The sequence below is a fragment of the Pseudophryne corroboree genome, unplaced genomic scaffold (genome assembly GCF_028390025.1).
Source record: "Pseudophryne corroboree isolate aPseCor3 unplaced genomic scaffold, aPseCor3.hap2 scaffold_897, whole genome shotgun sequence".
In the NCBI taxonomy this organism is placed as follows: domain Eukaryota; kingdom Metazoa; phylum Chordata; class Amphibia; order Anura; family Myobatrachidae; genus Pseudophryne; species Pseudophryne corroboree.
In genome coordinates, this window is record NW_026970476.1 from 134913 (window position 1) to 161926 (window position 27014).

The 27014-nt window shown below is 38.6% G+C and overlaps 8 non-coding genes across 8 annotated transcripts; all 8 read left to right on the top strand.

Moving 5' to 3' along the window:
• Positions 1–623: 623 nt before the first annotated feature.
• TRNAI-UAU (transfer RNA isoleucine (anticodon UAU)) lies at positions 624–716 on the top strand. The gene is given in 2 exon segments: positions 624–661; positions 681–716. It is a non-coding gene; the product is annotated as a tRNA-Ile (tRNA).
• A 1715-nt stretch (positions 717–2431) lies between these two features.
• On the top strand, positions 2432–2524 carry TRNAI-UAU (transfer RNA isoleucine (anticodon UAU)). The gene is given in 2 exon segments: positions 2432–2469; positions 2489–2524. It is a non-coding gene; the product is annotated as a tRNA-Ile (tRNA).
• A 2634-nt stretch (positions 2525–5158) lies between these two features.
• On the top strand, positions 5159–5251 carry TRNAI-UAU (transfer RNA isoleucine (anticodon UAU)). Its single transcript is given in 2 exon segments — positions 5159–5196; positions 5216–5251. It is a non-coding gene; the product is annotated as a tRNA-Ile (tRNA).
• Positions 5252–16647: 11396 nt separating this feature from the next.
• Positions 16648–16740, top strand: TRNAI-UAU (transfer RNA isoleucine (anticodon UAU)). Its single transcript is given in 2 exon segments — positions 16648–16685; positions 16705–16740. It is a non-coding gene; the product is annotated as a tRNA-Ile (tRNA).
• Positions 16741–18456: 1716 nt separating this feature from the next.
• Positions 18457–18549, top strand: TRNAI-UAU (transfer RNA isoleucine (anticodon UAU)). The gene is given in 2 exon segments: positions 18457–18494; positions 18514–18549. It is a non-coding gene; the product is annotated as a tRNA-Ile (tRNA).
• An 812-nt stretch (positions 18550–19361) lies between these two features.
• On the top strand, positions 19362–19454 carry TRNAI-UAU (transfer RNA isoleucine (anticodon UAU)). Its single transcript is given in 2 exon segments — positions 19362–19399; positions 19419–19454. It is a non-coding gene; the product is annotated as a tRNA-Ile (tRNA).
• Positions 19455–21563: 2109 nt separating this feature from the next.
• Positions 21564–21656, top strand: TRNAI-UAU (transfer RNA isoleucine (anticodon UAU)). The gene is given in 2 exon segments: positions 21564–21601; positions 21621–21656. It is a non-coding gene; the product is annotated as a tRNA-Ile (tRNA).
• Positions 21657–25569: 3913 nt separating this feature from the next.
• TRNAI-UAU (transfer RNA isoleucine (anticodon UAU)) lies at positions 25570–25662 on the top strand. Its single transcript is given in 2 exon segments — positions 25570–25607; positions 25627–25662. It is a non-coding gene; the product is annotated as a tRNA-Ile (tRNA).
• Positions 25663–27014: the final 1352 nt, after the last annotated feature.

The window sequence follows — 27014 nt, forward strand, 5'->3', positions numbered from 1 at the left end:
ACAAAACAGCAATGGAAAAGATTAACATACTGTTGGTAAAGCAGTTGCATCAAATTGATTTTCTGCAATATAGCATGATAATCCATACTGACAGCTCTGGATAGTACCAGCACATTTCTTGCTGGACTTGGTAATGCAAAGAACACAGTAAACAGCTTCACTTTTTTCAAAAATAAATAATTGACTATTAAAAACCTATCAGTTTTAAATAAGGACATCAGTAAGCACCACTGGCATAATGGATAAGGCACTGTACTCCTAAGCCAGTGGTTGTGGGTTTAAGTCCCGTCTGAGTTGGAAGTCATTACAGCAAGTGTCTCATCACTAGAGTTGATATTTTATCCTTGCTTCAACTGTAAAACAGTCTTGCAGTGTTTAGCTTGTAAAAAATGACCACAGAAGCTAAAATATGACATTAATTATGATAACATTGTTGTTTTTTTTGTTGTTTTTTAAACCTTTTCTATCACTGTGGACAGCTTATTCAAGTGCCATCTGGCATGCATGTTCCTTTGTTGCTCATCATTCATCACCAAAAATGATTTTCTTTTTCAATTCTTATGACTGTACTGATTGTATTGAATAAAATCCACATCTAGCATAACCAATTAATGCTGCAAAGTGCTCCAGTGGCGCAATTGGTCAGCGCACGGTACTTATAATACAGTATCTGTTGAGCAATGCCGAGGTTGTGAGTTCAAGCCTCACCTGGAGCAGCTTTGTATAATGTTTTTTTTTCCTTTTTTTATGTCATTAGTCATTGATTATAAACTGCTACCTTAATATTTAATATGATATTACAAAGGATGGAAGAAAGAAAGAAAACACACAAACATGATTGTGCATTTAAGTTGTCAGCACACATCTGCTTTGGTTCAAATGCACTGCATATCTTCCTTCAGTCAGCCAACAAAACAGCATTGGAAAAGATTAACATACTGTTGGTAAAGCAGTTGCATCAAATTGATTTTCTGCAATATAGCATGATAATCCATACTGACAGCTCTGGATAGTACCAGCACATTTCTTGCTGGACTTGGTAATGCAAAGAACACAGTAAACAGCTTTACTTTTTTTCAAAAATAAATAATTGACTATTAAAAACCTATCAGTCTTAAATAAGTACATCAGTAAGCACCACTGGCATAACGGATAAGGCACTGTTCTCCTAAGCCAGTGGTTGTGGGTTTAAGTCCCGTCTGAGTTGGAAGTCATTACAGCAAGTGTCTCATCACTAGAGTTGATATTTTATCCTTGCTTCAACTGTAAAACAGTCTTGCAGTGTTTAGCTTGTAAAAAATGACCACAGAAGCTAAAATATGACATTTATTATGATAACATTGTTGTTGTTGTTTTTTAAACCTTTTCTATCACCGTGGACAGCTTATTCAAGTGCCATCTGGCATGCATGTTCCTTTGTTGCTCATCATTCATCACCAAAAATGATTTTCTTTTTCAATTCTTACGAATGTACTGATTGTATTGAATAAAATCCACATCTAGCATAACCAATTAATGCTGCAAAGTGCTCCAGTGGCGCAATTGGTCAGCACGTGAAACTTATAAGACAGTATCTGGTAAGCAATGCCAAGGTTGTGAGGTCAAGCCTCACCTGGAGCATCTTTGTATACTGTTTTTTTTCCTTTTCTTATGTCATTAGTCATTGATTATAAACTGCTACCTTAATATTTAATATGATATTACAAAGGATGGAAGAAAGAAAGAAAAAACACAAACATGATTGTGCATTTAAGTTGTCAGCACACATCTGCTTTGGTTCAAATGCACTGCATATCTTCCTTCAGTCAGCCAACAAAACAGCAATGGAAAAGAATAACATACTGTTGGTAAAGCAGTTGCATCAAATTGATTTTCTGCAATATAGCATGATAATCTATACTGACAGCTCTGGATAGTACCAGCACATTTCTTGCTGGACTTGGTAATGCAAAGAACACAGTAAACAGCTTCAATTTTTCCCCAAAAATAAATAATTGACTCTTAAAAACCTATCAGTCTTAAATAAGGACATCAGTAAGCACCACTGGCATAATGGATAAGGCACTGTTCTCCTAAGCCAGTGGTTGTGGGTTTAAGTCCCGTATGAGTTGGAAGTCATTACAGCAAGTGTCTCATCACTAGAGTTTATATTTTATCCTTGCTTCAACTGTAAAAAAGTCTTGCAGTGTTTAACTTGTAAAAAATGACCACGGAAGCTAAAATATGACATTAATTATTATAACATTGTTGTTGTTGTTTTTTAAACCTTTTCTATCACAGTGGACAGCTTATTCAAGTGCCATCTGGCATGCATGTTCCTTTGTTGCTCATCATTCATCACCAAAAATGATTTTCTTTTTCAATTCTTATGACTGTACTGATTGTATTGAATAAAATCCACATCTAGCATAACCAATTAATGCTGCAAAGTGCTCCAGTGGCGCAATTGGTCAGCGCGCGGTACTTATAATACAGTATCTGTTGAGCAATGCCGAGGTTGTGAGTTCAAGCCTCACCTGGAGCAGCTTTGTATAATGTTTTTTTTCCTTTTTTTATGTCATTAGTCATTGATTATAAACTGCTACCTTAATATTTAATATGATATTACAAAGGATGGAAGAAAGAAAGAAAACACACAAACATGATTGTGCATTTAAGTTGTCAGCACACATCTGCTTTGGTTCAAATGCACTGCATATCTTCCTCCAGTCAGCCAACAAAACAGCAATGGAAAAGATTAACATACTGTTGGTAAAGCAGTTGCATCAAATTGATTTTCTGCAATATAGCATGATAATCCATACTGACAGCTCTGGATAGTACCAGCACATTTCTTGCTGGACTTGGTAATGCAAAGAACACAGTAAACAGCTTCACTTTTTTTCAAAAATAAATAATTGACTATTAAAAACCTATCAGTCTTAAATAAGGACATCAGTAAGCACCACTGGCATAACGGATAAGGCACTGTTCTCCTAAGCCAGTGGTTGTGGGTTTAAGTCCCGTCTGAGTTGGAAGTCATTACAGCAAGTGTCTCATCACTAGAGTTGATATTTTATCCTTGCTTCAACTGTAAAACAGTCTTGCAGTGTTTAGCTTGTAAAAAATGACCACAGAAGCTAAAATATGATATTTATTATGATAACATTGTTGTTTTTGTTTTTTAAACCTTTTCTATCACCGTGGACAGCTTATTCAAGTGCCATCTGGCATGCATGTTCCTTTGTTGCTCATCATTCTTCACCAAAAATGATTTTCTTTTTCAATTCTTATGAATGTACTGAATGTATTGAATAAAATCCACATCTAGCATAACCAATTAATGCTGCAAAGTGCTCCAGTGGCGCAATTGGTCAGCAAGTGAAACTTATAAGACAGTATCTGTTAAGCAATGCCAAGGTTGTGAGGTCAAGCCTCACCTGGAGCATCTTTGTATACTGTTTTTTTTCCTTTTCTTATGTCATTAGTCATTGATTATAAACTGCTACCTTAATATTTAATATGATATTACAAAGGATGGAAGAAAGAAAGAAAGAAAGAAAGAAAGAAAAAACACAAACATGATTGTGCATTTAAGTTGTCAGCACACATCTGCTTTGGTTCAAATGCATTGCATATCTTCCTTCAGTCAGCCAACAAAACAGCAATGGAAAAGATTAACATACTCTTGGTAATGCAGTTGCATCAAATTGATTTTCTGCAATATAGCATGATAATCCATACTGACAGCTCTGGATAGTACCAGCACATTTCTTGCTGGACTTGGTAATGCAAAGAACACAGTAAACAGCTTCACTTTTTCATCAAAAATAAATAATTGACTATTAAAAACCTAACAGTCTTAAATTAGGACATCAGTGAGCACCACTGGCACAATGTATAAGGCACTGTACTCCTAAGCCAGTGGTTGTGGGTTTAAGTCCCATCTGAGTTGGAAGTCATTACAGCAAGTGTCTCATCACTAGAGTTGATATTTTATCCTTGCTTCAACTGTAAAACAGTCTTGCAGTATTTAGCTTGTAAAAAATGACCACAGAAGCTAAAATATGACATTAATTATGATAACATTGTTGTTGTTGTTTTTTAAACCTTTTCTATCACCGTGGACAGCTTATTCAAGTGCCATCTGGCATGCATGTTCCTTTGTTGCTCATCATTCATCACCAAAAATGATTTTCTTTTTCAATTCTTATGACTGTACTGATTGTATTGAATAAAATCCACATCTAGCATAACCAATCAATGCTGCAAAGAGCTCCAGTGGCGCAATTGGTCAGCATGCGGTACTTATAAGACAGTATCTGTTGAGCAATGCCGAGGTTGTGAGTTCAAGCCTCACCTGGAGTATCTTTGTATACTGTTTTTTTTCCTTTTCTTATGTCATTAGTCATTGATTATAAACTGCTACCTTAATATTTAATATGATATTACAAAGGATGGAAGAAAGAAAGAAAAAACACAAACATGATTGTGCATTTAAGTTGTCAGCACACATCTGCTTTGGTTCAAATGCACTGCATATCTTCCTTCAGTCAGCCAACAAAACAGCAATGGAAAAGAATAACATACTGTTGGTAAAGCAGTTGCATCAAATTGATTTTCTGCAATATAGCATGATAATCTATACTGACAGCTCTGGATAGTACCAGCACATTTCTTGCTGGACTTGGTAATGCAAAGAACACAGTAAACAGCTTCAATTTTTCCCCAAAAATAAATAATTGACTCTTAAAAACCTATCAGTCTTAAATAAGGACATCAGTAAGCACCACTGGCATAATGGATAAGGCACTGTTCTCCTAAGCCAGTGGTTGTGGGTTTAAGTCCCGTATGAGTTGGAAGTCATTACAGCAAGTGTCTCATCACTAGAGTTTATATTTTATCCTTGCTTCAACTGTAAAAAAGTCTTGCAGTGTTTAACTTGTAAAAAATGACCACGGAAGCTAAAATATGACATTAATTATTATAACATTGTTGTTGTTGTTTTTTAAACCTTTTCTATCACAGTGGACAGCTTATTCAAGTGCCATCTGGCATGCATGTTCCTTTGTTGCTCATCATTCATCACCAAAAATGATTTTCTTTTTCAATTCTTATGACTGTACTGATTGTATTGAATAAAATCCACATCTAGCATAACCAATTAATGCTGCAAAGTGCTCCAGTGGCGCAATTGGTCAGCGCGCGGTACTTATAATACAGTATCTGTTGAGCAATGCCGAGGTTGTGAGTTCAAGCCTCACCTGGAGCAGCTTTGTATAATGTTTTTTTTCCTTTTTTTATGTCATTAGTCATTGATTATAAACTGCTACCTTAATATTTAATATGATATTACAAAGGATGGAAGAAAGAAAGAAAACACACAAACATGATTGTGCATTTAAGTTGTCAGCACACATCTGCTTTGGTTCAAATGCACTGCATATCTTCCTCCAGTCAGCCAACAAAACAGCAATGGAAAAGATTAACATACTGTTGGTAAAGCAGTTGCATCAAATTGATTTTCTGCAATATAGCATGATAATCCATACTGACAGCTCTGGATAGTACCAGCACATTTCTTGCTGGACTTGGTAATGCAAAGAACACAGTAAACAGCTTCACTTTTTTTCAAAAATAAATAATTGACTATTAAAAACCTATCAGTCTTAAATAAGGACATCAGTAAGCACCACTGGCATAACGGATAAGGCACTGTTCTCCTAAGCCAGTGGTTGTGGGTTTAAGTCCCGTCTGAGTTGGAAGTCATTACAGCAAGTGTCTCATCACTAGAGTTGATATTTTATCCTTGCTTCAACTGTAAAACAGTCTTGCAGTGTTTAGCTTGTAAAAAATGACCACAGAAGCTAAAATATGATATTTATTATGATAACATTGTTGTTTTTGTTTTTTAAACCTTTTCTATCACCGTGGACAGCTTATTCAAGTGCCATCTGGCATGCATGTTCCTTTGTTGCTCATCATTCTTCACCAAAAATGATTTTCTTTTTCAATTCTTATGAATGTACTGATTGTATTGAATAAAATCCACATCTAGCATAACCAATTAATGCTGCAAAGTGCTCCAGTGGCGCAATTGGTCAGCAAGTGAAACTTATAAGACAGTATCTGTTAAGCAATGCCAAGGTTGTGAGGTCAAGCCTCACCTGGAGCATCTTTGTATACTGTTTTTTTTCCTTTTCTTATGTCATTAGTCATTGATTATAAACTGCTACCTTAATATTTAATATGATATTACAAAGGATGGAAGAAAGAAAGAAAGAAAGAAAGAAAGAAAAAACACAAACATGATTGTGCATTTAAGTTGTCAGCACACATCTGCTTTGGTTCAAATGCATTGCATATCTTCCTTCAGTCAGCCAACAAAACAGCAATGGAAAAGATTAACATACTCTTGGTAATGCAGTTGCATCAAATTGATTTTCTGCAATATAGCATGATAATCCATACTGACAGCTCTGGATAGTACCAGCACATTTCTTGCTGGACTTGGTAATGCAAAGAACACAGTAAACAGCTTCACTTTTTCATCAAAAATAAATAATTGACTATTAAAAACCTAACAGTCTTAAATTAGGACATCAGTGAGCACCACTGGCACAATGTATAAGGCACTGTACTCCTAAGCCAGTGGTTGTGGGTTTAAGTCCCATCTGAGTTGGAAGTCATTACAGCAAGTGTCTCATCACTAGAGTTGATATTTTATCCTTGCTTCAACTGTAAAACAGTCTTGCAGTATTTAGCTTGTAAAAAATGACCACAGAAGCTAAAATATGACATTAATTATGATAACATTGTTGTTGTTGTTTTTTAAACCTTTTCTATCACCGTGGACAGCTTATTCAAGTGCCATCTGGCATGCATGTTCCTTTGTTGCTCATCATTCATCACCAAAAATGATTTTCTTTTTCAATTCTTATGACTGTACTGATTGTATTGAATAAAATCCACATCTAGCATAACCAATCAATGCTGCAAAGAGCTCCAGTGGCGCAATTGGTCAGCATGCGGTACTTATAAGACAGTATCTGTTGAGCAATGCCGAGGTTGTGAGTTCAAGCCTCACCTGGAGTATCTTTGTATACTGTTTTTTTTCCTTTTCTTATGTCATTAGTCATTGATTATAAACTGCTACCTTAATATTTAATATGATATTACAAAGGATGGAAGAAAGAAAGAAAAAACACAAACATGATTGTTAGAGATGAGCGCCTGAAATTTTTCGGGTTTTGTGTTTTGGTTTTTGGTTCGGTTCCGCGGCCCTGTTTTGGGTTCGAACGCGTTTTGGCAAAACCTCACCGAATTTTTTTTGTCGGATTCGGGTGTGTTTTGGATTCGGGTGTTTTTTTCAAAAAACACTAAAAAACAGCTTAAATCATAGAATTTGGGGGTCATTTTGATCCCAAAGTATTATTAACCTCAAAAACCATAATTTACACTCATTTTCAGTCTATTCTGAATACCTCACACCTCACAATATTATTTTTAGTCCTAAAATTTGCACCGAGGTCGCTGTGTGAGTAAGATAAGCGACCCTAGTGGCCGACACAAACACCGGGCCCATCTAGGAGTGGCACTGCAGTGTCACGCAGGATGTCCCTTCCAAAAAACCCTCCCCAAACAGCACATGACGCAAAGAAAAAAAGAGGCGCAATGAGGTAGCTGTGTGAGTAAGATTAGCGACCCTAGTGGCCGACACAAACACCGGGCCCATCTAGGAGTGGCACTGCAGTGTCACGCAGGATGGCCCTTCCAAAAAACCCTCCCCAAACAGCACATGACGCAAAGAAAAAAAGAGGCGCAATGAGGTAGCTGTGTGAGTAAGATTAGCGACCCTAGTGGCCGACACAAACACCGGGCCCATCTAGGAGTGGCACTGCAGTGTCACGCAGGATGTCCCTTCCAAAAAACCCTCCCCAAACAGCACATGACGCAAAGAAAAAAAGAGGCGCAATGAGGTAGCTGTGTGAGTAAGATTAGCGACCCTAGTGGCCGACACAAACACCGGGCCCATCTAGGAGTGGCACTGCAGTGTCACGCAGGATGTCCCTTCCAAAAAACCCTCCCCAAACAGCACATGACGCAAAGAAAAAAAGAGGCGCAATGAGGTAGCTGACTGTGTGAGTAAGATTAGCGACCCTAGTGGCCGACACAAACACCGGGCCCATTTAGGAGTGGCACTGCAGTGTCACGCAGGATGTCCCTTCCAAAAAACCCTCCCCAATCAGCACATGATGCAAAGAAAAAGAAAAGAAAAAAGAGGTGCAAGATGGAATTGTCCTTGGGCCCTCCCACCCACCCTTATGTTGTATAAACAAAACAGGACATGCACACTTTAACCAACCCATCATTTCAGTGACAGGGTCTGCCACACGACTGTGACTGATATGACGGGTTGGTTTGGACCCCCCCCCAAAAAAGAAGCAATTAATCTCTCCTTGCACAAACTGGCTCTACAGAGGCAAGATGTCCACCTCATCATCACCCTCCGATATATCACCGTGTACATCCCCCTCCTCACAGATTATCAATTCGTCCCCACTGGAATCCACCATCTCAGCTCCCTGTGTACTTTGTGGAGGCAATTGCTGCTGGTCAATGTCTCCGCGGAGGAATTGATTATAATTCATTTTAATGAACATCATCTTCTCCACATTTTCTGGATGTAACCTCGTACGCCGATTGCTGACAAGGTGAGCGGCGGCACTAAACACTCTTTCGGAGTACACACTTGTGGGAGGGCAACTTAGGTAGAATAAAGCCAGTTTGTGCAAGGGCCTCCAAATTGCCTCTTTTTCCTGCCAGTATAAGTACGGACTGTGTGACGTGCCTACTTGGATGCGGTCACTCATATAATCCTCCACCATTCTATCAATGTTGAGAGAATCATATGCAGTGACAGTAGACGACATGTCCGTAATCATTGTCAGGTCCTTCAGTCCGGACCAGATGTCAGCATCAGCAGTCGCTCCAGACTGCCCTGCATCACCGCCAGCGGGTGGGCTCGGAATTCTGAGCCTTTTCCTCGCACCCCCAGTTGCGGGAGAATGTGAAGGAGGAGATGTTGACAGGTCGCGTTCCGCTTGACTTGACAATTTTGTCACCAGCAGGTCTTTCAACCCCAGCAGACTTGTGTCTGCCGGAAAGAGAGATCCAAGGTAGGCTTTAAATCTAGGATCGAGCACGGTGGCCAAAATGTAGTGCTCTGATTTCAACAGATTGACCACCCGTGAATCCTTGTTAAGCGAATTAAGGGCTCCATCCACAAGTCCCACATGCCTAGCGGAATCGCTCCGTGTTAGCTCCTCCTTCAATGTCTCCAGCTTCTTCTGCAAAAGCCTGATGAGGGGAATGACCTGACTCAGGCTGGCAGTGTCTGAACTGACTTCACGTGTGGCAAGTTCAAAGGGCATCAGATCCTTGCACAACGTTGAAATCATTCTCCACTGCGCTTGAGACAGGTGCATTCCACCTACTATATTGTGCTCAATTGTATAGGCTCGAATGGCCTTTTGCTGCTCCTCCAACCTCTGAAGCATATAGAGGGTTGAATTCCACCTCGTTACCACTTCTTGCTTCAGATGATGGCAGGGCAGGTTCAGTAGTTTTTGGTGGTGCTCCAGTCTTCTGTACGTGGTGCCTGTACGCCGAAAGTGTCCCGCAATTCTTCTGGCCACCGACAGCATCTCTTGCACGCCCCTGTCGTTTTTTAAAAAATTCTGCACCACCAAATTCAAGGTATGTGCAAAACATGGGACGTGCTGGAATTTGCCCATATTTAATGCACACACAATATTGCTGGCGTTGTCCGATGCCACAAATCCACAGGAGAGTCCAATTGGGGTAAGCCATTCCGCGATGATCTTCCTCAGTTGCCGTAAGAGGTTTTCAGCTGTGTGCGTATTCTGGAAAGCGGTGATACAAAGCGTAGCCTGCCTAGGAAAGAGTTGGCGTTTGCGAGATGCTGCTACTGGTGCCGCCGCTGCTGTTCTTGCGGCGGGAGTCCATACATCTACCCAGTGGGCTGTCACAGTCATATAGTCCTGACCCTGCCCTGCTCCACTTGTCCACATGTCCGTGGTTAAGTGGACATTGGGTACAACTGCATTTTTTAGGACACTGGTGAGTCTTTTTCTGACGTCCGTGTACATTCTCGGTATCGCCTGCCTAGAGAAGTGGAACCTAGATGGTATTTGGTAACGGGGGCACACTGCCTCAATAAATTGTCTAGTTCCCTGTGAACTAACGGCGGATACCGGACGCACGTCTAACACCAACATAGTTGTCAAGGCCTCAGTTATCCGCTTTGCAGCAGGATGACTGCTGTGATATTTCATCTTCCTCGCAAAGGACTGTTGAACAGTCAATTGCTTACTGGAAGTAGTACAAGTGGGCTTACGACTTCCCCTCTGGGATGACCATCGACTCCCAGCAGCAACAACAGCAGCTCAGCAGCAGTAGGCGTTACACGCAAGGATGCATCGGAGGAATCCCAGGCAGGAGAGGACTCGTCAGAATTGCCAGTGACATGGCCTGCAGGACTATTGGCATTCCTGGGGAAGGAGGAAATTGACACTGAGGGAGTTGGTGGGGTGGTTTGCGTGAGCTTGGTTACAAGAGGAAGGGATTTACTGGTCAGTGGACTGCTTCCGCTGTCACCCAAAGTTTTTGAACTTGTCACTGACTTATTATGAATGCGCTGCAGGTGACGTATAAGGGAGGATGTTCCGAGGTGGTTAACGTCCTTACCCCTACTTATTACAGCTTGACAAAGGGAACACACGGCTTGACACCTGTTGTCCGCATTTCTGGTGATATACCTCCACACCGAAGAGCTGATTTTTTTGGTATTTTCACCTGGCATGTCAACGGCCATATTCCTCCCACGGACAACAGGTGTCTCCCCGGGTGCCTGACTTAAACAAACCACCTCACCATCAGAATCCTCCTGGTCAATTTCCTCCCCAGCGCCAGCAACACCCATATCCTCCTCATCCTGGTGTACTTCAACACTGACATCTTCAATCTGACTATCAGGAACTGGATTGCGGGTGCTCCTTCCAGCACTTGCAGGGGGCGTGCAAATGGTGGAAGGCGCATGCTCTTCACGTCCAGTGTTGGGAAGGTCAGGCATTGCAACCGACACAATTGGACTCTCCTTGTGGATTTGGGATTTCGAAGAATGCACAGTTCTTTGCTGTGCTGCTTTTGCCAGCTTGAGTCTTTTCATTTTTCTAGCGAGAGGCTGAGTGCTTCCATCCTCATGTGAAGCTGAACCACTAGCCATGAACATAGGCCAGGGCCTCAGCCGTTCCTTGCCACTCCGTGTCGTAAATGGCATATTGGCAAGTTTACGCTTCTCCTCCGACAATTTTATTTTAGGTTTTGGAGTCCTTTTTTTTCTGATATTTGGTGTTTTGGATTTGACATGCTCTGTACTATGACATTGGGCATCGGCCTTGGCAGACGACGTTGCTGGCATTTCATCATCTCGGCCATGACTAGTGGCAGCAGCTTCAGCACGAGGTGGAAGTGGATCTTGATCTTTCCCTAATTTTGGAACCTCAACATTTTTGTTCTCCATATTTTAATAGGCACAACTAAAAGGCACCTCAGGTAAACAATGGAGATGGATACTAGTATACAATTATGGACTGCCTGCCGAGTGCAGACACAGAGGTAGCCACAGCCGTGAACTACCGTACTGTACTGTGTCTGCTGCTAATATAGACTGGTTGATAAAGAGATGTCTATGTAACTATGTATGTATAAAGAAGAAAGAAAAAAAAACCACGGTTAGGTGGTATACAATTATGGACGGACTGCCTGCCGAGTGCAGACACAGAGGTAGCCACAGCCGTGAACTACCGTACTGTACTGTGTCTGCTGCTAATAATATAGACTGGTTGATAAAGAGATGTCGTAGTAGTATGTATGTATAAAGAAGAAAGAAAAAAAAACCACGGTTAGGTGGTATACAATTATGGACGGACTGCCTGCCGAGTGCAGACACAGAGGTAGCCACAGCCGTGAACTACCGTACTGTACTGTGTCTGCTGCTAATATAGACTGGTTGATAAAGAGATGTCTATGTAACTATGTATGTATAAAGAAGAAAGAAAAAAAAACCACGGTTAGGTGGTATACAATTATGGACGGACTGCCTGCCGAGTGCAGACACAGAGGTAGCCACAGCCGTGAACTACCGTACTGTACTGTGTCTGCTGCTAATATAGACTGGTTGATAAAGAGATGTCTATGTAACTATGTATGTATAAAGAAGAAAGAAAAAAAAACCACGGTTAGGTGGTATACAATTATGGACGGACTGCCTGCCGAGTGCAGACACAGAGGTAGCCACAGCCGTGAACTACCGTACTGTACTGTGTCTGCTGCTAATATAGACTGGTTGATAAAGAGATGTCTATGTAACTATGTATGTATAAAGAAGAAAGAAAAAAAAACCACGGTTAGGTGGTATACAATTATGGACGGACTGCCTGCCGAGTGCAGACACAGAGGTAGCCACAGCCGTGAACTACCGTACTGTACTGTGTCTGCTGCTAATATAGACTGGTTGATAAAGAGATGTCGTAGTAGTATGTATGTATAAAGAAGAAAAAAAAACCACGGTTAGGTGGTATACAATTATGGACGGACTGCCTGCCGAGTGCAGACACAGAGGTAGCCACAGCCGTGAACTACCGTACTGTGTCTGCTGCGACTGGATGATAAATGATATAAAAAATATATATATATCACTACTGCAGCCGGACAGGTATATATTATATATTATATAATGACGGACCTGCTGGACACTGTCTGTCAGCAGAATGAGTTTTATTTTTATAGAATAAAAAAAACAACAACACACAAGTGAAGTCACACGACGAGTGTTTAACTTTTTCAGGCAATCACAATATAAGTATACTACTAACTATACTGGTGGTCAGTGTGGTCAGGTCACTGGTCAGTCACACTGGCAGTGGCACTCCTGCAGCAAAAGTGTGCACTGTTTAATTTTAATATAATATTATGTACTCCTGGCTCCTGCTATAACCTATAACTGGCACTGCAGTGCTCCCCAGTCTCCCCCACAATTATAAGCTGTGTGAGCTGAGCAGTCAGACAGATATATAATATATATAGATGATGCAGCACACTGGGCTGAGCCTGAGCAGTGCACACAGATATGGTATGTGACTGAGTCACTGTGTGTATCGCTTTTTTCAGGCAGAGAACGGATATATTAAATAAACTGCACTGTCTGGTGGTCACTCACTATATAATATTATGTACTCCTGGCTCCTGCTATAACCTATAACTGGCACTGCAGTGCTCCCCAGTCTCCCCCACAATTATAAGCTGTGTGAGCTGAGCAGTCAGACAGATATATAATATATATAGATGATGCAGCACACTGGGCTGAGCCTGAGCAGTGCACACAGATATGGTATGTGACTGAGTCACTGTGTGTATCGCTTTTTTCAGGCAGAGAACGGATATGTTAAATAAACTGCACTGTCTGGTGGTCACTCACTATATAATATTATGTACTCCTGGCTCCTGCTATAACCTATAACTGGCACTGCAGTGCTCCCCAGTCTCCCCCACAATTATAAGCTGTGTGAGCTGAGCAGTCAGACAGATATATAATATATATAGATGATGCAGCACACTGGGCTGAGCCTGAGCAGTGCACACAGATATGGTATGTGACTGAGTCACTGTGTGTATCGCTTTTTTCAGGCAGAGAACGGATATATTAAATAAACTGCACTGTCTGGTGGTCACTCACTAGTAAACTCTCTGCACTCTCTACACTTCTACAGTACTCCTCCTAGTCCTAAGCTCCAGTAAATCTCTCTCTCTTATAATCTAAATGGAGAGGACGCCAGCCACGTCCTCTCCCTATCAATCTCAATGCACGTGTGAAAATGGCGGCGACGCGCGGCTCCTTATATAGAATCCGAGTCTCGCGATAGAATCCGAGCCTCGCGAGAATCCGACAGCGTCATGATGACGTTCGGGCGTGCTCGGGTTAACCGAGCAAGGCGGGAAGATCCGAGTCGCTCGGATCCGTGTAAAAAAAGCTGAAGTTCGGGCGGGTTCGGATTCCGAGGAACCGAACCCGCTCATCTCTAATGATTGTGCATTTAAGTTGTCAGCACACATCTGCTTTGGTTCAAATGCACGGCATATCTTCCTTCAGTCAGCCAACAAAACAGCAATGGAAAAGATTAACATACTGTTGGTAAAGCAGTTGCATCAAATTGATTTTCTGCAATATAGCATGATAATCCATACTTACAGCTCTGGATAGTACCAGCACATTTCTTGCTGGACTTAGTAATGCAAAGAACACAGTAAACAGCTTCACTTTTTTTCAAAAATAAATAATTGACTATTAAAAACCTAACAGTCTTAAATAAGGACATCAGTAAGCACCACTGGCATAATGGATAAGGCACTGTTCTCCTAAGCCAGTGGTTGTGGGTTTAAGTCCCGTCTGAGTTGGAAGTCATTACAGCAAGTGTCTCATCACTAGAGTTGATATTTTATCCTTGCTTCAACTGTAAAACAGTCTTGCAGTGTTTAGCTTGTAAAAAATGACCACAGAAGCTAAAATATGACATTAATTAGGATAACATTGTTGTTGTTGTTTTTTAAACCTTTTCTATCACCGTGGACAGCTTATTCAAGTGCCATCTGGCATGCATGTTCCTTTGTTGCTCATCATTCATCACCAAAAATGATTTTCTTTTTCAATTCTTATGACTGTACTGATTGTATTGAATAAAATCCACATCTAGCATAACCAATTAATGCTGCAAAGTGCTCCAGTGGCGCAATTGGTCAGTGCGCGGTACTTATAAGACAGTATCTGTTGAGCAATGCCGAGGTTGTGAGTTCAAGCCTCACTTGGAGCAGCTTTGTTTAATGTTTTTTTTTCCTTTTTTTTATGTCATTAGTCATTGATTATAAACTGCTACCTTAATATTTAATATGATATTACAAAGGATGGAAGAAAGAAAGAAAAAACACAAACATGATTGTGCATTTAAGTTGTCAGCACACATCTGCTTTGGTTCAAATGCACTGCATATCTTCCTTCACCCAGCCAACAAAACAGCAATGGAAAAGATTAACATACTGTTGGTAAAGCAGTTGCATCAAATTGATTTTCTGCAATATAGCATGATAATCCATACTGACAGCTCTGGATAGTACCAGCACATTTCTTGCTGGACTTGGTAATGGAAAGAACACAGTAAACAGCTTCACTTTTTTTCAAAAATATTTAATTGACTATTAGAATTCTAACAGTCTTAAAAAAGAACATCAGTAAGCACCACTGGCATAATGGGTAAGGCACTGTTCTCCTAAGCCAGTGGTTGTCGGTTTAAGTCCCGTCTGAGTTGGAAGTCATTACAGCAAGTGTTTAATCACTAGAGTTGATATTTTATCCTTGCTTCAACTGTAAAACAGTCTTGCAGTGTTTAGCTTGTAAAAAATGACCACAGAAGCTAAAATATGACATTAATTATGATAACATTGTTGTTGTTGTTGTTGTTTTTTAAACCTTTTCTATCACCGTGGACAGCTTATTCAAGTGCCATCTGGCATGCATGTTCCTTTGTTGCTCATCATTTATCACCAAAAATGATTTTCTTTTTCAATTCTTATGACTGTACTGATTGTATTGAATAAAATCCACATCTAGCATAACCAACTAATGCTGCAAAGTGCACCAGTGGTGCAATTGGTCAGCGCGCGGTACTTATAAGACAGTATCTGTTGAGCGATGCCGAGGTTGTGAGTTCAAGCCTCACCTGGAGCATCTTTGTATAATGTTTTTTTTTTCCTTTTCTTATGTCATTAGTCATTGATTATAAACTGCTACCTTAATATTTAATATGATATTACAAAGGATGGAAGAAAGAAAGAAAAAACACAAACATGATTGTGCATTTAAGTTGTCAGCACACATCTGCTTTGGTTCAAATGCACTGCATATCTTCCTTCAGTCAGCCAACAAAACAGCAATGGAAAAGATTAACATACTGTAGGTAAAGCAGTTGCATCAAATAGATTTTCTGCAATATAGCATGATAATCCATACTGACAGCTCTGGATAGTACCAGCACATTTCTTGCTGGACTTGGTAATGCAAAGAACACAGTAAACAGCTTCACTTTTTCCTCAAAAATAAATAATTGACTATTAAAAACCTAACTGTCTTAAATAAGAACATCAGTAAGCACCACTGGCATAATGAATAAGTCACTGCCCTCCTAAGCCAGGGGGTCCAAGTCCCATATGGGGTGGAAGTCATTACAGCAAGTGTCTCATCACTAGAGTTGATATTTTATCCTTGCTTCAACTGTAAAACAGTCTTGCAGTGTTTAGCTTGTAAAAAATGACCACAGAGCTAAAATATGACATTAATTATGATAACATTGTTGTTGTTGTTTTTTAAACCTTTTCTATCACCGTGGACAGCTTATTCAAGTGCCATCTGGCATGCATGTTCCTTTGTTGCTCATCATTTATCACCAAAAATGATTTTCTTTTTCAATTCTTATGACTGTACTGATTGTATTGAATAAAATCCACATCTAGCATAACCAATTATTGCTGCAAAGTGCTCCAGTGGCGCAATTGGTCAGCGCGCGGTACTTATAAGACAGTATCTGTGGAGCGATGCCGAGGTTGTGAGTTAAAGCCTCACCTGGAGCATCTTTGTATACTGTTTTTTTTTTCCTTTTCTTATGTCATTATTCATTGATTATAAACTGCTACCTTAGTATTTAATATGATATTACAAAGGATGGAAGAAAGAAAGAAAAAACAAACACAAACATGATTGTGCATTTAAGTTGTCAGCACACATCTGCTTTGGTTCAAATGCACTGCATATCTTCCTTCAGTCAGCCAACAAAACAGCAATGGAAAAGATTAACATACTGTTGGTAAAGCAGTTGCATTAAATTGATTTTCTGCAATATAGCATGATAATCCATACTGACAGCTCTGGATAGTACCAGCACATTTCATGCTGGACTTGGTAATGCAAAGAACACAGTAAACAGCTTCACTTTTTCATCAAAAATAAATAATTGACTATTAAAAAAATATCAGTCTTAAATAAGAACATCAGTAAGCACCACTGGCATAATGGATAAGTCACTGCCCTCCTAAGCCACGGGGTCCAAATCCCATATGGGGTGGAAGTCATTACAGCAAGTGTCTCATCACTAGAGTTGATATTTTATCCTTGCTTCAACTGTAAAACAGTCTTGCAGTGTTTAGCTTGTAAAAAATTACCACAGAAGCTAAAATATGACATTAATTATGATAACATTGTTTTTGTTGTTTTTTAAACCTTTTCTATTACCGTGGACAGCTTATTCAAGTGCCATCTGGCATGCATGTTCCTTTGTTGCTCATCATTCATCACCAAAAATGATTTTCTTTTTCAATTCTTATGACTGTACTGATTGTATTGAATAAAATCCACATCTAGCATAACCAATTAATGCTGCAAAGTGCTCCAGTGGCGCAATTGGTCAGCACGCGGTACTTATAAGACAGTATCTGTTGAGCGATGCTGAGGTTGTGAGTTCAAGCCTCACCTAGAGCATCTTTGTATACTGTTTTTTTTTCCTTTTCTTATGTCATTAGTCATTGATTATAAACTGCTACCTTTGTATTTAATATGATATTACAAAGGATGGAAGAAAGAAAGAAAAAACACAAACATGATTGTGCATTTAAGTTGTCAGCACACATCTACTTTGGTTCAAATGCACTGCATATCTTCCTTCAGTCAGCCAACAAAACAGCAATGGAAAAGATTAACATACTGTTGGTAAAGCAGTTGCATCAAATTGATTTTCTGCAATATAGCATGATAATCCATACTGACAGCTCTGGATAGTACCAGCACATTTCTTGCTGGACTTGGTAATGCAAAGAACACAGTAACCAGCTTCACTTTTTCCTCAAAAATAAATAATTGACTATTAAAAACTTAACAGTCTTAAATATGAACATCAGTAAGCGCCACTGGCATAATGGGTAAGGCACTGTTCTCCTAAGCCAGTGGTTGTGGGTTTAAGTCCTGTCTGAGTTGGAAGTCATTACAGCTAGTGCCTCATCACTAGAGTTGATATTTTATCCTTGCTTCAACTGTAAAATAGTCTTGCAGTGTTCAGCTTGTAAAAAATGACCACAGAAGCTAAAATATGACATTAATTATGATAACATTGTTGTTGTTGTTTTTTAAACCTTTTCTATCACCGTGGACAGCTTATTCAAGTGCCATCTGGCATGCATGTTCCTTTGTTGCTCCTCATTTATCACCAAAAATGATTTTCTTTTTCAATTCTTATGACTGTACTGATTGTATTGAATAAAATCCACATCTAGCATAACCAATTAATCCAGCAAAGTGCTCCAGTGGCGCAATTGGTCAGCGCGTGGTACTTATAAGACAGTATCTGTTGAGCAATGCCGAGGTTGTGAGTTCAAGCCTCACCTGGAGCATCTTTGTATACTGTTTTTTTTTTCCTTTTCTTATGTCATTAGTAATTGATTATAAACTGCTACCTTAATATTTAATATGATATTACAAAGGATGGAAGAAAGAAAGAAAAAACACAAACATGATTGTGCATTTAAGTTGTCAGCACACATCTGCTTTGGTTCAAATGCACTGCATATCTTCCTTCAGTCAGCCAACAAAACAGCAATGGAAAAGATTAACATACTGTTGGTAAAGCAGTTGCATCAAATTGATTTTCTGCAATATAGCATGATAATCCATACTGACAGCTCTGGATAGTACCAGCACATTTCTTGCTGGACTTGGTAATGCAAAGAACACAGTAAACAGCTTCACTTTTTTTCAAAAATAAATAATTGACTATTAAAAACCTATCAGTCTTAAATAAGGACATCAGTAAGCACCACTGGCATAATGGATAAGGCACTGTTCTCCTAAGCCAGTGGTTGTGGGTTTAAGTCCCGTCTGAGTTGGAAGTCATTACAGCAAGTGTCTCATCACTAGAGTTGATATTTTATCCTTGCTTCAACTGTAAAACAGTCTTGCAGTGTTTAGCTTGTAAAAAATGACCACAGAAGCTAAAATATGACATTAATTATGATAACATTGTTGTTGTTATTTTTTAAACCTTTTCTATCACCGTGGACAGCTTACTCAAGTGCCATCTGGCATGCATGTTCCTTTGTTGCTCATCATTCATCACCAAAAATGATTTTATTTTTCAATTCTTATGACTGTACTGATTGTATTGAATAAAATCCACATCTAGCATAACCAATTAATGCTGCAAAGTGCTCCAGTGGCGCAATTGGTCAGCGCGCGGTTCTTATAAAACAGAATCTGTTGAGCAATGCCGAGGTTGTGAGTTCAAGCCTCACCTGGAGCATACTGTTTTTTTTTCCTTTTCTTATGTCATTAGTCATTGATTATAAACTGCTACCTTAATATTTAATATGATATTACAAAGGATGGAAGAAAGAAAGAAAAAACACAAACATGATTGTGCATTTTAGTTGTCAGCACACATCTGCTTTGGTTCAAATGCACTGCATATCTTCCTTCAGTCAGCCAACAAAACAGCAATGGAAAAGATTAACATACTGTTGGTAAAGCAGTTGCATCAAATTGATTTTCAGCAATATAGCATGATAATCCATACTGACAGCTCTGGATAGTACCAGCACATTTCTTGCTGGACTTGGTAATGCAAATAACACAGTAAACAGCTTCACTTTTTCATTAAAAATAAATAATTGACTATTAAAAACCTAACAGTCTTAAATAAGAACATCAGTAAGCACCACTGGCATAATGGATAAGTCAATGCCCTCCTAAGCCAGGGGGTCCAAGTCCCATATGGGGTGGAAGTAATTACAGCAAGTGTCTCATCACTAGAGTTGATATTTTATCCTTGCTTCAACTGTAAAACAGTCTTGCAGTGTTTAGTATGTAAAAAATGACCACAGAAGCTAAAATATGACATTAATTATGATAACATTGTTGTTGTTATTTTTTAAACCTTTTTTATCACCGTGGACAGCTTATTCAAGTGCCATCTGGCATGCATGTTCCTTTGTTGCTCATCATTCATCACCAAAAATGATTTTCTTTTTCAATTCTTATGACTGTACTGATTGTATTGAATAAAATCCACATCTAGCATAACCAATCAATGATGCAAAGTGCTCCACTGGCGCAATTGGTCAGTGCGCGGTACTTATAAAACAGTATCTGTTGAGCAATGCCGAGGTTGTAAGTTCAAGCCTCACCTGGAGCTTCTTTGTATACTGCTTTTTTTCCTTTTCTTATGTCATTAGTCATTGATTATAAACTGCTACCTTAATATTTAATATGATATTACAAAGGATGGAAGAAAGAAAGAAAAAACACAAACATGATTGTGCATTTAAGTTGTCAGCACACATCTGCTTTGTTTCAAATGCACTGCATATCTTCCTTCAGTCAGCCAACAAAACAGCAATGGAAAAGATGAACATACTGTTGGTAAAGCAGTTTCAATTCTTATGACTGTACTGATTGTATTGAATAAAATCCACATCTAGCATAACCAATCAATGCTGCAAAGTGCTCCAGTGGCGCAATTGATCAGCGCACGGTACTTATAGGACAGTATTTGTTGAGCAATGCCGAGGTTGTGAGTTCAAGCCTCATCTGAAGAATCTTTATATAATGTTTTTTTTCCTTTTCTTATGTCATTAGTCATTGATTATAAACTGCTACCTTAATATTTAATATGATATTACAAAGGATGGAATAAAGAAAGAAAAACACAAACATGATTGTGCATTTAAATTGTCAGCACACATCTGCTTTGGTTCAAATGCACTGCATATCTTCCTTCAGCCAGCCAACAAAACAGCAATGGAAAAGATTAACATACTGTTGGTAAAGCAGTTGCATCAAATTGATTTTCTGCAATATAGCATGATAATCCATACTGACAGCTCTGGATAGTACCAGCACATTTCTTGCTGGACTTGGTAATGGAAAGAACACAGTAAACAGCTTCACTTTTTTTCAAAAATATTTAATTGACTATTAGAATTCTAACAGTCTTAAAAAAGAACATCAGTAAGCACCACTGGCATAATGGGTAAGGCACTGTTCTCCTAAGCCAGTGGTTGTGGGTTTAAGTCCCGTCTGAGTTGGAAGTCATTACAGCAAGTGTTTAATCACTAGAGTTGATATTTTATCCTTGCTTCAACTGTAAAACAGTCTTGCAGTGTTTAGCTTGTAAAAAATGACCACAGAAGCTAAAATATGACATTAATTATGATAACATTGTTGTTGTTGTTGTTGTTTTTTAAACCTTTTCTATCACCGTGGACAGCTTATTCAAGTGCCATCTGGCATGCATGTTCCTTTGTTGCTCATCATTTATCACCAAAAATGATTTTCTTTTTCAATTCTTATGACTGTACTGATTGTATTGAATAAAATCCACATCTAGCATAACCAACTAATGCTGCAAAGTGCTCCAGTGGTGCAATTGGTCAGCGCGCGGTACTTATAAGACAGTATCTGTTGAGCGATGCCGAGGTTGTGAGTTCAAGCCTCACCTGGAGCATCTTTGTATAATGTTTTTTTTTTCCTTTTCTTATGTTATTAGTCATTGATTATAAAGTGCTACCTTAATATTTAATATGATATTACAAAGGATGGAAGAAAGAAAGAAAAAACACAAACATGATTGTGCATTTAAGTTGTCAGCACACATCTGCTTTGGTTCAAATGCACTGCATATCTTCCTTCAGTCAGCCAACAAAACAGCAATGGAAAAGATTAACATACTGTAGGTAAAGCAGTTGCATCAAATAGATTTTCTGCAATATAGCATGATAATCCATACTGACAGCTCTGGATAGTACCAGCACATTTCTTGCTGGACTTGGTAATGCAAAGAACACAGTAAACAGCTTCACTTTTTCCTCAAAAATAAATAATTGACTATTAAAAACCTAACAGTCTTAAATAAGAACATCAGTAAGTACCACTGGCATAATGAATAAGTCACTGCCCTCCTAAGCCAGGGGGTCCAAGTCCCATATGGGGTGGAAGTCATTACAGCAAGTGTCTCATCACTAGAGTTGATATTTTATCCTTGCTTCAACTGTAAAACAGTCTTGCAGTGTTTAGCTTGTAAAAAATGACCACAGAGCTAAAATATGACATTAATTATGATAACATTGTTGTTGTTGTTGTTTTTTAAACCTTTTCTATCACCGTGGACAGCTTATTCAAGTGCCATCTGGCATGCATGTTCCTTTGTTGCTCATCATTCATCACCAAAAATGATTTTCTTTTTCAATTCTTATGACTGTACTTATTGTATTGAATAAAATCCACATCTAGCATAACCAATTAATGCTGCAAAGTGCTCCAGTGGTGCAATTTGTCAGTGCACGGTACTTATAAGACAGTATCTGTTGAGCAATGCAGAGGTTGTAAGTTCAAGCCTCACCTGGAGCATCTTTGTATACTGTTTTTTTTTCCTTTTCTTATGTCATTAGTCATTGATTATAAACTGCTACCGTAATATTTGATATGATATTACAAAGGATGGAAGAAAGAAAGAAAAAACACAAACATGATTGTGCATTTAAGTTGTCAGCACACATCTGCTTTGGTTCAAATGCACTGCATATCTTCCTTCAGTCAGCCAACAAAACAGCAATGGAAAAGATTAACATACTGTTGGTAAAGCTGTTGCATCAAATTGATTTTCTGCAATATAGCATGATAATCCATACTGACAGCTCTGGATAGTACCAGCACATTTCTTGCTGGACTTGGTAATGCAAAGAACACAGTAAACAGCTTCACTTTTTTTCAAAAATAAATAATTGACTATTAAAAACCTATCAGTCTTAAATAAGGACATCAGTAAGCACCACTGGCATAATGGATAAGGCACTGTTCTCCAAAGCCAGTGGTTGTGAATTTAAGTCCCGTCTCAGTTGGAAGTCATTACAGCAAGTGTCTCATCACTAGAGTTGATATTTTATCCTTGCTTCAACTGTAAAACAGTCTTGCAGTGTTTAGCTTGTAAAAAATGACCACAGAAGCTAAAATATGACATTAATTATGATAACATTGTTGTTGTTATTTTTTAAACCTTTTCTATCACCGTGGACAGCTTACTCAAGTGCCATCTGGCATGCATGTTCCTTTGTTGCTCATCATTCATCACCAAAAATGATTTTATTTTTCAATTCTTATGACTGTACTGATTGTATTGAATAAAATCCACATCTAGCATAACCAATTAATGCTGCAAAGTACTCCAGTGGCGCAATTGGTCAGCGCGCGGTTCTTATAAAACAGAATCTGTTGAGCAATGCCGAGGTTGTGAGTTCAAGCCTCACCTGGAGCATACTGTTTTTTTTTCCTTTTCTTATGTCATTAGTCATTGATTATAAACTGCTACCTTAATATTTAATATGATATTACAAAGGATGGAAGAAAGAAAGAAAAAACACAAACATGATTGTGCATTTAAGTTGTCAGCACACATCTGCTTTGTTTCAAATGCACTGCATATCTTCCTTCAGTCAGCCAACAAAACAGCAATGGAAAAGATGAACATACTGTTGGTAAAGCAGTTTCAATTCTTATGACTGTACTGATTGTATTGAATAAAATCCACATCTAGCATAACCAATCAATGCTACAAAGTGCTCCAGTGGCGCAATTGATCAGTGCATGGTACTTATAGGACAGTATTTGTTGAGCAATGCCGAGGTTGTGAGTTCAAGCCTCACCTGAAGAATCTTTATATAATGTTTTTTTCCTTTTCTTATGTCATTAGTCATTGATTATAAACTGCTACCTTAATATTTAATATGATATTACAAAGGATGGAAGAAAGAAAGAAAAAACACAAACATGATTGTGCATTTAAGTTGTCAGCACACATCTGCTTTGGTTCAAATGTACTGCATATCTTCCTTCAGTCAGCCAACAAAACAGCAATGGAAAAGATTAACATACTGTTGGTAAAGCAGTTGCATCAAATTGATTTTCTGCAATATAGCATGATAATCCATACTGACAGCTCTGGATAGTACCAGCACATTTCTTGCTGGACTTGGTAATGCAAAGAACACAGTAAACAGCTTCACTTTTTCCTCAAAAATAAACAATTGACTATTAAAAACCTAACAATCTTAAATAAGAGCATCAGTAAGCACCACTGGCATAATGGGTAAGGCACTGTTCTCCTAAGCCAGTGGTTGTGGGTTTAAGTCCTGTCTGAGTTGGAAATCATTACAGCAAGTTTTTCATCACTAAAGTTGATATTTTATCCTTGCTTCAACTGTAAAACAGTCTTGCAGTGTTTAGCTTGTAAAAAATGACCACAGAAGCTAAAATATGACATTAATTATGATAACATTGTTGTTGTTGTTTTTTTAAACCTTTTCTATCACCGTGGACAGCTTATTCAAGTGCCATCTGGCATGCATGTTCCTTTGTTGCTCATCATTTATCACCAAAAATGATTTTCTTTTTCAATTCTTATGACTGTACTGATTGTATTGAATAAAATCCACATCTAGCATAACCAACTAATGCTGCAAAGTGCTCCAGTGGCGCAATTGGTCAGCACGCGGTACTTATAAGACAGTATCTGTTGAGCGATGCCGAGTTTGTGAGTTCAAGCCTCACCTGGAGCATCTTTGTATACTGTTTTTTTTCCTTTTCTTATGTCATTAGTCATTGATTATAAACTGCTACCTTAGTGTTTAATATGATATTACAAAGGATGGAAGAAAGAAAGAAAAAACACAAACATGATTGTGCATTTAAGTTGTCAGCACACATCTGCTTTGGTTCAAATGCACTGCATATCTTCCTTCAGTCAGCCAACAAAACAGCAATGGAAAAGATTAACATACTTTAGGTAAAGCAGTTGCATCAAATAGATTTTCTGCAATATAGCATGATAATCCATACTGACAGCTCTGGATAGTACCAGCACATTTCTTGCTGGACTTGGTAATGCAAAGAACACAGTAAACAGCTTCACTTTTTCCTCAAAAATAAATAATTGACTATTAAAAACCTAACAGTCTTAAATAAGAACATCAGTAAGCACCACTGGCATAATGAATAAGTCACTGCCCTCCTAAGCCAGGGGGTCCAAGTCCCATATGGGGTGGAAGTCATTACAGCAAGTGTCTCATCACTAGAGTTGATATTTTATCCTTGCTTCAACTGTAAAACAGTCTTGCAGTGTTTAGCTTGTAAAAAATGACCACAGAGCTAAAATATGACATTAATTATGATAACATTGTTGTTGTTGTTGTTTTTTAAACCTTTTCTATCACCGTGGACAGCTTATTCAAGTGCCATCTGGCATGCATGTTCCGTTGTTGCTCATCATTTATCACCAAAAATGATTTTCTTTTTCAATTCTTATGACTGTACTGATTGTATTGAATAAAATCCACATCTAGCATAACCAATTATTGCTGCAAAGTGCTCTAGTGGCGTAATTGGTCAGCGCGCGGTACTTATAAGACAGTATCTGTTGAGCGATGCCGAGGTTGTGAGTTCAAGCCTCACCTGGAGCATCTTTGTATACTGTTTTTTTTTCCTTTTCTTATGTCATTAGTCATTGATTATAAACTGCTACCTTAATATTTAATATGATATTACAAAGGATGGAAGAAAGAAAGAAAAAACACAAACATGATTGTGCATTTAAGTTGTCAGCACACATCTGCTTTGGTTCAAATGTACTGCATATCTTCCTTCAGTCAGCCAACAAAACAGCAATGGAAAAGATTAACATACTGTTGGTAAAGCAGTTGCATCAAATTGATTTTCTGCAATATAGCATGATAATCCATACTGACAGCTCTGGATAGTACCAGCACATTTCTTGCTGGACTTGGTAATGCAAAGAACACAGTAAACAGCTTCACTTTTTCCTCAAAAATAAATAATTGACTATTAAAAACCTAACAATCTTAAATAAGAGCATCAGTAAGCACCACTGGCATAATGGGTAAGGCACTGTTCTCCTAAGCCAGTGGTTGTGGGTTTAAGTCCTGTCTGAGTTGGAAATCATTACAGCAAGTTTTTCATCACTAGAGTTGATATTTTATCCTTGCTTCAACTGTAAAACAGTCTTGCAGTGTTTAGCTTGTAAAAAATGACCACAGAAGCTAAAATATGACATTAATTATGATAACATTGTTGTTGTTGTTTTTTTAAACCTTTTCTATCACCGTGGACAGCTTATTCAAGTGCCATCTGGCATGCATGTTCCTTTGTTGCTCATCATTTATCACCAAAAATGATTTTCTTTTTCAATTCTTATGACTGTACTGATTGTATTGAATAAAATCCACATCTAGCATAACCAACTAATGCTGCAAAGTGCTCCAGTGGCGCAATTGGTCAGCACGCGGTACTTATAAGACAGTATCTGTAGAGCGATGCCGAGGTTGTGAGTTCAAGCCTCACCTGGAGTATCTTTGTATACTGTTTTTTTTCCTTTTCTTATGTCATTAGTCATTGATTATAAACTGCTACCTTAGTGTTTAATATGATATTACAAAGGATGGAAGAAAGAAAGAAAAAACACAAACATGATTGTGCATTTAAGTTGTCAGCACACATCTGCTTTGGTTCAAATGCACTGCATATCTTCCTTCAGTCAGCCAACAAAACAGCAATGGAAAAGATTAACATACTGTAGGTAAAGCAGTTGCATCAAATAGATTTTCTGCAATATAGCATGATAATCCATACTGACAGCTCTGGATAGTACCAGCACATTTCTTGCTGGACTTGGTAATGCAAAGAACACAGTAAACAGCTTCACTTTTTCCTCAAAAATAAATAATTGACTATTAAAAACCTAACAGTCTTAAATAAGAACATCAGTAAGCACCACTGGCATAATGAATAAGTCACT